The 10,151-nt window shown below is 34.2% G+C and overlaps 1 non-coding gene across 1 annotated transcript; it reads left to right on the forward strand.

Annotated features, from left to right (window-relative positions):
- Positions 1-8,520: 8,520 nt before the first annotated feature.
- On the forward strand, positions 8,521-8,627 carry LOC126005582 (U6 spliceosomal RNA). Its single transcript, XR_007494630.1, has one exon. It is a non-coding gene; the product is annotated as a U6 spliceosomal RNA (small nuclear RNA).
- Positions 8,628-10,151: the final 1,524 nt, after the last annotated feature.

Genomic DNA, 10,151 nt, shown 5'->3' on the forward strand with positions numbered 1-10,151 from the left:
AGTTGAAAAGTTCAGTTCTCTCCTATGCTTCCATCTTCTATTCACTTTACTGTCTTTATCATAATTTTCTTATAATAATTGGCTGTATTTTAGTTAAATTATGACTATTTTTAATAGAAACTATCCAGGTTCTCCATTAAAGCATAGGCTTATCTTAACATAAATGAGGTCAATTAGATTTATTTAAAAGAATGGACTGAAGGAAGAAAATATGGATTAAGGAAGGTATGGGAGAGAAGAAATGAAAGAAATAAAAGAGTAAATTCAGATAAATGCAATTTTTATGAGTAATAAACTTCATGCTGCTGCATATATGTTAGAAAATTAATTAAAAAGGTACTGCATTTTATTTGCTAGTAGTTAGACTTCAACCTTTTATCAGGGCAATCCCTTATATACTTACTACACAGGTATTGTCTATAATCAATTTAATTAATTTAAATTAATTAATTAATTAATTAAATAATAAATTAATTATAAAAGAAAAATTTATAGTATATCATTTAAATTTCTACTGCAGTGAAATATTTAATGAAAAAGTGGTACTTTAAGAATGAAACCTGAAATTGAGGATAAATTTTTACAAATAGGTTACTCATCTAGGAGCTGAAAAAAATCTATTATATACATTTATAAAACTACTAAATCTGTTCTATGTCTTTTTATTGCTTTTACTCCCTTATCTCTAGTGATTAAAAGTAAAGAATACATATATGGTTCAAAGACACAATACTGGGGTTAAAAAACTTGCTTTGAATGCAAGCCAGCCCTGATTCGTTCCCTAAAACTGCATATTGACCCCTGAGTACAATTAGGGTTAGTCTTGAGAGCAGAACAGAAGAAAATTCATAGCACTGCCAGGTATGACCAACCACGCCTTCCCAACAAAAAAGAATACATAGATAATTTAAGTAGGCTATATCTTTAAAAAGTACTACTTTATTTTTAAAGTCAAGCTTGCTGGGTATATTTAAGAAAAAAAAATTGATTTATTTCTAAAACAAAACAAGGAACTAGTCCAAGACAAAGTTACTTTGAAATGTTCTCTGCATTTCTGTTTTTGTTGTTGTTTGTTTTTTGTGTCACACCTGGCAGTGTTCAGGGTATACTCCTGGCTTTGCTCTCAGGAATTACTCTGGCAGTGTTCAGGAAACCATATGGGTTGCTGGGGATTGAAACCAGATTGGCTGCATGCAAGCCAAACACACTACCCTCTGTCCTATCTCTCCAACTCGTCTGTGTATTTGAATGCATTTGATATTAGTGCTGTTTGTTTTTCTCCAATATCTGTACCTTTAATACTGAAGTAACCCAAGGCTTTTGCCAGAATAAGCTTAAACAAAAAGAAGAATCTCTTCACTACTGATACTGTACCTACAATGCTAGAGATAGCATTTAGACTATATTCTTATATGTTTTTTATGCGATTTGATTTACAAATAGACTTTTTCTGATATAACTCAGAATCTGTGGGCTTCCATTCTCTCAGTTAAATCACTAATGTGGAGAGAGATAACCCCCCATCTTTGGCACTTGCCTACCCACTAAGTGACAGAAGTTGAAGGAGAAAGGGTACTTTAAGGGTTAATAAATTCTACTTTAAATACCCAACATTTAGGCCCATTTGAGGAGTGCTATTGGCATTTTTACTGACATAAAATGTCAAAATATTTGATCTATTATTTCAAATAGAGGTTTTCCTGTCCTGCCACTAATTACTCTGAGTCTATTCCCATTTACTGTTCTTTGCAATTGTATGAAAGCCTAGATGACAAAAATTTTAAACAAATTCAAAATAAAGTCTTTTTTTAAAAAATACCATAATCAGGGGTCATAGTGGCAGCACAATGGTAGGATGTTTGCCTTACAAACAGCTGACCCAGGTTTGATCCCCAGCATCCCATATGATTCCCAGAGCCAGGAGTGATTTCTTTTCTTAAATAATATCTTTATTTAAGCACCATAAGTACAAGCATGATTGCAGTTTGATTTCAGTCATAAAAGGAACAACCCCCTTCACCAGTACAACTTTCCTACCAGGAGGACTTTCAGGATTAGCCTGGAGTGATTTCTGAGCGCAGAGCCAGGAGTAACCCCTGAATGCCACTGGATGTGTCCCAAATCCAAACACATAAATGATACAAAACAAAACATAATCAATTTAACTAGAGAACATGTCTGAGTTAGTTCTGACATTGATGAGACCATAGGTTGAAACAGCAATTGTGTTTGAACATACATAGATGTATATAGCCAGTACATAGCTGTATTGGCTGCTCTTGCCAGATTCTTCTTTCTTGATGAGAAGGTTGATATAAAATCCAAATTCATAAAAATGTTTCCTGTTTGCATGAACTGTGATATTATACAGAATTGAAAGCTTGCAAAAAGGGAAAATAAATAAGATAATTTTTCCTTTAATTTAAAACCTCTTATTACAAACGTGTTCATAATTTTATTTCAGTCTAAAATATACATCACATTTTCTGTCACCAATGTCCCCAGTTTCCCTCCCACCCTTATTTCCTGCCTACCTCTGGAGCAGGCATTAAATTCCTCTCTCTCAGCCCTTTTCCCTTTAGACACCATAGATTGCACTATTGTTAATAAAGTTCTACTGTGCATATGACTTTAGCTCTGTTTAACACCCATTTATTGTCTAAAGTTCCAACTATCATTGACATAATGGTCCCTGTTCTACCATAACTGAACTGTTCCAGTACTTGTGGCATGGTTACTACCATCTATTGGTCCTCCTAGCCCTCACCTCATTTTCTCTGGATAGTATTACCATACTATCTTTAATTTTTTATATATCATAAAAGAGTGAGTTTAATCTATGTCTATATCTTTCCCACTGATTCATTTCACTGAGCATAATTGCCTCCAGCTATATCCATGTATAAATAAATTTAATTATTTCACTTTTCCTGACATAGTATTCTATTTTGTAAACATACCACTCATTTGTCCTTAACCATTGGCTTGTTTCCAGATTCTCACTATTATATATTTAGTGCTCTGATGAACATAGGAGTACATAAGCTATTAAATTGTTTTAGATGTGATTAGCAGCAGGTTTCTCAGGGAAAGAGTAGAAATCAAATTCCAATAATAATAGGTTAGAAATATGCAAGGAATAAATAAGAAATAAGCAACTAGTAACAGAATGACAATAATTAAATGGGGGTAATGTCAAGCATTAGGGGGCCATATATACAAGGACTAAGTGAATTTTTTTTTGGCAATATATGTAATTTATAGAGATTGTAGTTCAACAAGACAGAGCTATTAAGAAGAGAAGTTTGAACAAACTAAATGAAATTTGGATGTGATCATTATATGTGTGGTAGCAGGCAGATATGGCATATAACATCCAGGAATATCAAGTTCAGAAATTTAGAGAAGAGCAAATTTCAGAACTTGAAACACCAACAGTGAGTGGTCAGCTAAAGAGTAAAAGTGGTGAGAAATAAGTGTGTAAGAGGAAAATAATGGAAGGCAAGACACATGAGAATTTTAAGAAGGTGAAGCACATGAAGCAAAGTCATGAACAGAAAACTGAGTATAACAATCATCACCAATTTTCCAACATTGCCTGTGGCCAAACTTATTCAACTGCATGAAAATAAATGATATATTAGAAAGAAAACTTTCGCAGTGGCCTTGGGCTGGTCCTTTAACTACTGAAGACTAAGATGTACATCTATAAAAGAGTAGACAATAACTTAATATTTATATTTTTCAAGTATGTTATTTATTTTATTGATGAGAAAATGAGGTACATTAATGGGGAAGATCAAACATTCTTTTTTCTTTTTAAAATTCTTATTTCATTTTATTAAAACCATTATGATCTACAAATTTCTTCATGTGTTTTAGACATACCATGAATCAAGGCTAGTACTACCACCAGTGTCAACCTCCCTTCAAAAAATGTTCTCCTAAATGCATCCCATACCACCACACCCTGGCCCCAGCCTGCCAGCATAATAGGTCCATTTTAAGTTTAGATTAAGTTAAAGTTTGGGTTTCTTGATTCCATTGTCGTTGCCTTTGTCTTAGATATTTAGTTCTGTCTTTTGTTAATACTAACAATGCACCTGAGACCACTTGGCCCCTGACCCATTCTCTCATATTTTTGCATCTCCTCTTCCATTTGATTACTCTCCTTCTCACTATACTCTGGAGCCAAGGGTGTTTGAGACAACTTCCATTTAAAGCATTGCAATTCTTTATGCAATTATTCTAAATATCACATATAAGTGATATTCTTATTTATCCTTCTTATTCTGACTTTATTTAACATTTCCAGTTTCATTCATGTTGCAGCAAATTGCATGATAGTGTTATTACTTATATCTATGTAGTATTCTATTTTGATTGACATGAATTGATATGAATCAAATGATAGAATCAATTTTTAGATTTAGATTAAAAACTCTATGATAAGTATGCAAAATTACTACACATGTTTTTGATTTTCTTTAAAAATTAACAATTTAAATTTAATTTAGGATTAAATTTAATAAGGATTTAATAATCTAACTTTAATTAATGTAATATGGGGGGTGAGCCACACCCAGTGGTGCTCTTGGCTCAGCTATTACTCCTGGCAGGTTTGGGTGACCATATGGGAAAGACAGGGGTCTTTCCCAGGTCAGCCTAGTGCAAGGCAAAAGCCCTACCACTAAGCTATCTCTCTGACTCCCAATTAATGTAAATTTAATAAGGATTAATGTTGATCTCTTTCCCTCGGCCTAGTTTAGAACATTTTCTATGAAATATACATTTTAAGAATGTTAGATGTGAGCTCCATAAATGTAGGGCTTTATTTGTAAACTGTCTAGTGGACTCTGAATACTTAATGAAAATTTTCCATGATGATCACTATTATGATCATTCAAACTTTCCTATAAAGAAAGGGCTTAAATTTTAAACTACCAAGAAAAAAGTACATTTTGATTTTTAGAACACTAGCAAATATTTAGCAGGCCACAATTTTATTCTAAAAGGCAAAAATATAGACTATGAAGACTTCTAAAAAATAGCTCTCCCATTCAAAAAGTGCAATTTTTGCAGCTGCTTTAGATTTCAGTCTAATTAAAGTTCTCATTTAAGTTGCTCTCCTCTAATCCATGATTGGTATGGAATACAGCGATGCCTGGCAACTGTTCAGAGTAGGCATTAAACATAATGAATCTCATAGAATCCTATTTGATACCTATAATGAAAATATCATTCACCTCTCTTCTTCTATAAGCAAGATGCTAAATTAGCCATGAAGTGGGTGAAACCAGTATAGGAATAGGTGTCTTGCTAATTACTTGGCATTCTTTGTCATAGGTGAACACTGAATACACATATCTTCTATAATACTCGGTCCTTTTAGCATCTTATAATTGGTGCTTTCACTAACAAGCCATTACTTCTAAAACAGAATAAGGACATATTTATTATTCCCATTTTATCATAGTTTTGTTTTTGTTTGGAATTACATTTGGCAGTACTGGGTTCTCTACTCTTGGCTCTGTGCTCCCACTGATGCCTAGGGACAGAACCCAGGCTTCTCACATTAAAAGCCTATGTTCAAACTGTTGTGCTATCTGTCCTGCTTTAAAAAATGATCAATTATTTATTATTATATTATTATTTATTGTACTATCTGTCCTGATATTTTTAAAAAAAAAGCTCAATTATTTATGACTGAAAATTAGTTGAAATGTTCATATTACAAGAAGATGATGTATAAATTAAGCCATAATGTGGACTTTTATTATGATGCTACTTTCTGGATAACTTTAAAAATAATGGAGGTAGTTAAAGAGGTAATAACAGGGAGGCTAGAGAGATAGTATAGAGGTTAAATACTTGCCTTCATGTTGTCTACTTGGTTTACCTGTACTAATAAAGTTCCTGGAGTACTATTCAGAGTAACCTTTGAGAAAGTAAGGAGTAAGTTTTGAATACTGATGGCAGTGTTCCTTCTACACTACAAAAGAAATAATAATGCTTTACAAGAAAGATGTGAAAAAAATAAAATAAAAAGATGAAATTAATGAAACAAATAACTCACTGTAGTAGATTTTGGAACACTAATTTATTTTTAATATATTGGGAATTAGACTACCAAAGCTGATAATTCTTGCAATTTTAAAATTTAAGGGGCACACAGTGATACTCAGGATTTCTCACAGAAGTGTTGCGGGTCATGTAATTATGGGAATTAAACATGGGTCTCCTGCATGCAAAGCATGTATTCCAGCTTTTTGAATTAGCTTATTATTAGTCCTTATTGACTATATATATTTTTTGTTTTTGTTTTTGTTTTGTTTTGTTTTGTTTTTTACTGGGAGAGGCATGCTTCAGTGATTCTTGAGAGCTACTTTTTTACAATGGGCTTGGGAGTTACTATTAGAGGTGCTTAAAGGGGACCATGTGGTGCTGGGGATCAAAAATTTGTATCCACATGCAAAGAAATCAGTTAAGCTAGTCCACCAGTCTATGATTTTTAAAGGAAACTCAAACAAACAAAAACAAAGCAAAACAAAACAAAAGGCAAAACAGCACCCCCATATTCTTTTTGTTTTGTTTTGTTTAGTTTTTTGGTATTTTTTGTTTTTGTTTTTGGACCAGACCCGAAGACACTCAGAGGTTACTCCTGGCTATGTGCTCAGAAATCACTCCTGGCTTGAGGGACCAGATGGGACTCGGTGGATAAAACTGAGGTCGGTCCTGCATCAACAGACTGAAAGGAAAGAGCGCTACTGCTGCCCTACCCCTCTGGCTCCTACCCATATTCTTGAATTGCCTACTATACTTGTTCTAGATTGAAGACATATTGGTTAATTCTAAGATTTTTCCATTCTATAAGAAATCTGTAATTAAAAAGGACCTGCCATAAAGCAGTTAAAGGAACTAAGTTGAACTTTTGCTCTTGGGATTATTCTGTATCTGAGAAATTACAGGTAAGAGGGAAAGCCATGAGACTCAGGTATCTTGATATAAATTCCCTAATATCCTGGAGATGATTGAATTCTTCTACTTTTAATGATGATTGTGGAAATATCAAGCTCATGTAGTTGATAATCTTTAGATCAAAGGTAAAATCCTGGGTGATTTTAGACAAAGTCACATTGTCACTCTGGAGTGACCTGGATATGCCAAATCTGAGATTATATCCTTAAGTAGCAATTTATGCACTGCACTGTGGGCCTGCCAATATACAAAAGAAAAATATTAAAATGTTTCTGGGTATGTGGGCTTATCTAGCATCAGGCTTGCAGACTTGAATTTGTGGATTTCCCCATTTCAAGGAACAAGTTCACCAGCTCTCCAGGAACTCATAGATCTTTCAAAGAAATTAATTATTTCTTCAAGCATTTATTTTATCAAATCCAGTGTAAATGAATGTACTAGTATTTCCTTGTATGTAAGAGCATGCTGCTTTTTTGTTGTTATTGTTGTTGCTGGTGGTGGTGGTAATGTTTTTTGTTTTCTTGATTTTTGTTACCATCCCAGAAAAACATTCTGCTCTCCCAAAAAATCCAAGAAAAGTCTTTATATTCCTCCAGCTATAATTACATTCTTCTCTCTTTTCAAACTGAAAGATGGGAAGATAAGAAGAGTCAGAGGACTATTTGTCCAATTGGCATCTTGACTGGGGATAGTTTGTGGGTGAGATATGACAGACTCTGCAGAGTTGCTAGAATTGTACCCACCAGCAGACTACAGTAGGGTTATATTAGTTTACAGCTGGCAAGAAAGGGTCTAAGAAGACATATGATCTGACATGTCCTTAGTCAGTTTAGAAAGTTCTCAAATTTCCTACATGCAGATCAGGTCAGTTTTCGTGGCAGTCCTTATCACTGCAGTGTTGACACCATATTATTTTCTTTCAGTCAGTCCTCCTCACTTATGTATGGAATATATCAAAATCTGAAGTTTTCAGATCTAACCAGCCCTTCTCCATGTGGGGGTGGGAACTGCCTATTCCCCCCTTCCCTCATTAAACCTTAAACAGACTTTCAGCTCACAACCCTGAAATCCAATGAATCATTTTCTGGGCCCCATTAAAAACTAAAGTAGTGCAAGGATTCACTCCTTATATAGGCTGGTTCTGAAGTCCTTTAGTCAGGTAAAAGAAGCATTGAAGAAGACTGACCTCCACCCATTTCCCCTTAAAGGTGGTGAAATCTCAAGAAGGGATATGAAACTGGCAGGCAGAAAGACAGAAAGGGTCTCCCAGTGCAATGAATTTTTGAGATATAGTAAAATCAAGAGATAGGAATTGAAGGAGTTAGTTCAACATTAATAAGAATGACACCTTATACCACTGTATACCTATAAAAGACTGGAACCTTGCAGAGAGAATATCCAGCAGGAACCACGTCAGGAAATGAATGTCAAAGAAGACCATCCTCTAATTCCAGGTAATCACCCTAACAACAAGACTCTTACCTGGGTAGAAAGCCCTACTACAACAAAAAGGATGGGAAAACCATTTAAAGGTCAACTTGGGTGCTCGCTTCGGCAGCACATATACTAAAATTGGAATGATACAGAGAAGATTAGCATGGCCCCTGCACAAGGATGACACGCAAATTAGTGAAGCGTTCCATATTTAAAAAAAAAAAAAAGGTCAACTTGGAACAAAAGAGGTGTGTACTTGTGCTGCCTGGCTACTGGCCAAGCACATGTGCCCACATATCCCCTCTTCAGATGTGTGCATTCATGATTTGATGGTGGTTTGCGTACTGGGTTTCTCTTTGAAGAAGTCAGTGGTAAAGAGAAAAAGTTAATTGTTACTCATTTATTCTTATCTTCTCCCTTCTCTTCCTTAGTACCACCAAGTAAAATCTGGTTTTTACTAAAAACAAACAAAAAATGGGGTGAGGGGGCAAAATCAAAAAACAAACACGTAAAAGAACCAATCAAATATTTGCTCCTGTAGTACGTGCAACAGAAGGGAATGTGTGATGATGGATCTAAAACTCTGGTGATGGAAAGCCAAGTATTTAGATTAAGTGCACACCAGTTTCAGGTTATTGAACTTTCCAAGTAAGAATAGGTGCAAGTCTCAAAATTGACTGCAACCTTTCAAGATGTTAAACTGATATTTTGACTTAGAAAAGCAAATATTTTCACATATATTTTTCTGAAAAGTCCTTAAATTTCAAAGTCAGTGTCTCACCTTTGCAAAGGAATAAATCATTTGAATATCTTAAATAACTTGCTTACATTGTCAGTTTTGTGTGGGTGTGACAAAAACAACTCAAGTGTAAGTGACTGAAACTTGTTATCAAGTATGTTAGGCTAAAAAAGCAGACTATCAATTTACTAAACCAAACTCTAACAAAATTGGAAGAGAAGCGGAGGATTAAGGATGACTTCAATAAAGTTCAAAGGCTTTAAGGAGTTTCACATTCTTCGCTTACTTTCCATTTTCTCTGCCTTTATGCTTACACTGGAATTGTAAGAAAGAAAGCTGCTTAGCTTCAAAGTCTTGTTCTATCACTCACATGATAGTTGTAGTTTACTGGATCCTGCTGACATTCCTTAACCAAAAATTACAGCAATTATTTTATGTATTTCATAAGAGTTTCTTAAAATAAGTAGCTCTAGAATTGAATTTACCTTTTTTCCCATAGAACAGACACTATCAGTTAATGGTACCTTCAGTTCTTCAAGTTTCCATTCCCAAATCTTAAAGTTCTCATTGAGACTTCTTTTTCTTTCATTCCTTATATTCAAATAGTCTTCTACACTTATTTCATCTATCAAAATATTTATTTTAAAATGTCTTTTTCTCCATTTCAACAACAATGTCACAGTCAAATTATCACTTATCTGCATTACAATTATAACATAGCTGGACATTTCTTCTTAGATAGCCTAAACTTTCTATTTTTGACAGAATTTCCAGTGACTCTAATTTTTTTTATAATATCTTTATTTAAGCACCTTGATTACAAACATGATTGTAATTGGGTAGTTGGGTTTCAATCATTTTAAAAACACCCCCTTTACCAGTCCAACATTCCCATTACCAATGCTGCTGATCTCCCTTCCCCACTCACTGTATTCGAAACAGGCATTCTGCTTCTTTCATTCATTAACATTGTTGTGATAGTTTTTAGTGTAGTCATTTC

The sequence above is a fragment of the Suncus etruscus genome, chromosome 3 (genome assembly GCF_024139225.1).
Source record: "Suncus etruscus isolate mSunEtr1 chromosome 3, mSunEtr1.pri.cur, whole genome shotgun sequence".
NCBI classification, from domain to species: domain Eukaryota; kingdom Metazoa; phylum Chordata; class Mammalia; order Eulipotyphla; family Soricidae; genus Suncus; species Suncus etruscus.